The following is a 2,358-nucleotide window of genomic DNA, read 5'->3' as shown; positions in this document are numbered from 1 at the left end:
AAGAACTAGTTTTATGCATATCTTACCTATTTATAAAAGTTACAACATTCTCTGATAAAGTTTTTAAATTAGAGAGATACTCAGGCTGCTTTGTACTCTTCTGTTATTGTGAATGAGTGGATACTGTAAAAGTCCTTCACAATTAAGAGACAACCCTGAAAAACTCAAAACAAACAATACATTGCTTGGCTTGGCATAAAGTAAGATAAATGTGTACCCCTCCCATACTGTAGTCAAATCAGAATATTTTGATACCCATAGTTTAAATCTGTCTATGATTTAAGTTATATTAGTTCATCTAGAGTAATTCAGACTTTGAAAGATGAACTTTTATTAGCCAAACTGAGAGAAAACTAATTATTAAATCCATCAGGGCATAGATCTTTCTAGTAACTGGAATGGTCTTCACTTTTCTTACTATCAGGCTCTCTGGAGACTTACGGAATAGAAGGTTGCTTGTTGCTTATAAAGTTATTACATAGTGATGATTTATATAAAACAACAAAAAATTCAGAAAATGTTCAATTATTTAAATGTATATATTTTTTCTTAAATTTGAATATCCTTACTTGATGTCAGCTAAGAAAGACAGAAAAATATGAAATAAAATGGCTCCAAGATTACGAAAAATTTCTAAGAAAGAAGAATGGTTGAATACAAATGCATAGGGAAAAGTTTCTACTAGTGAGTGATATTTGTATTTTAAGAGAAAGAATTTCATGGACAATAGGTTCAAGCAAATACTCATTGTGCCAGGCATTAACTGCCACTTAGCAACAGTGATAGAGAAGTAGAAAACATCTGGTTGTAGATAATGAGGTAGAGTTTCTCAGCTCCCTTGGATGCTAATAGCATTGGGCAAAGGTCATGGTAAAAGGCCATCTGGCTCCCTGTGTAAAGATCTGTAGAGATCTTTCCCAGTACTGCAAATCATCAGCATATTTGTAAGAAACAGCGGGTAAGAAAATCTATTAAGTAGTAAATATTTAACCATCAATTTAAAATTTCTGACATTAATATATTTCATTAGCATTGTGGCTACTAAATATTAGATTTGTTTTGTAATCTATTGAAATATATGAACTATGTAATGATAATATGCAAATTAGCAAAACTATTACAAATACAAAAATCACAGCTCATATATTTAAGTTACTCACACAAAGAAGCTATGTGTAAAATTGTCCCAAAATATTTGCTTTCAGCATTTTTTTCCTGATATTTCCTTGATTCCTATGTTCATTATATTTTTATCAAAAATTACTTAATGAAAAATATATGCTATCATTCATACAAACTTAAATATCATTCATTTATTTTTTACAAAAAAAAAATGTGTGGAAATCTTTATGTGGCAAAAGCCATGCCTGGCATTGAAAACCCAACAAAATTAAAGCCCTAAAAAACTGTGGTAGCTTCGTTGCTGAAATGCTAACAAATGACTGTTTTGCAATGTGGTTTAATGTATGCTTTAATAGAACTATGCAATGGCTTTTATGAAAGAATGGTCAAGGTAAATTTCACAAAAAAAATATCACCCAAGATCAATCTTATGCAATGAGTAGACATTAAGTGGGTAGAGAGGATTATGAACATATCTGATCCAGAGGCAACAGCATAAAGGCATGTGTGTAAACCATTCATTAAAGCAGATGTGGGAGTTATGCCCCAGTTTGTTATGTCAAAGAGCTAGATTTTCTCTTGAAGGCATTAGGAAACTTCAAAATTACTTTGAAGTCTTTAAACTAGTTTATTTTCAAGAGACTATTCTGACAAGTGAGATAAAAAATGGAAGGACTGAGAGCCTAAGGGCTAGAAAACAATCTAGGAAGCAGTTGTGGTAACAAAGGAAAGAAATATTGATGATCTGAACTAAAACATGACCCAGTGAAGATAAAGAAGAAGAGGTATATTTGAGAGATATTTAAAAACTAGTGTCAACAAATCCTCATATAAAATTGAACATGAGGGTTTTAATAGAATTAGTCAAAGATAAATTGCAGAATAGAGATTTGGTACGTTGAATGGATAATAATCACACTATGTTAGGAAATAAAGAAAATGAAAGTATATTGGTGGGCTAAGGAAAAATAATAAGCCCTAATTTGACATGTCCAACATCCAAATGTAGATATCCCATTATACAATTCATATATGATTCTGGAACTTATGTGATGTCATTGGCTTGAGATATAGTTATAGGGATCAGTGACATATCATCATTAATTGCAGCTAGAGTTGTAGCTAAATGGATGGGATAATCAGTGAAAGTAGCTAGAAAGAAGGTGACTTTATGATGACCAGATATGTTAAAGGATAATGAGAGAAGAGTCCATGAATGAACAGAGAGAAGAGGAA

This window comes from Cynocephalus volans, chromosome 9 (assembly GCF_027409185.1).
Source record: "Cynocephalus volans isolate mCynVol1 chromosome 9, mCynVol1.pri, whole genome shotgun sequence".
Classification (NCBI taxonomy): Eukaryota; Metazoa; Chordata; class Mammalia; order Dermoptera; family Cynocephalidae; genus Cynocephalus; species Cynocephalus volans.
The sequence above is the reverse complement of the archived record's forward strand: the minus strand, read 5'-3'. Positions refer to the sequence as shown.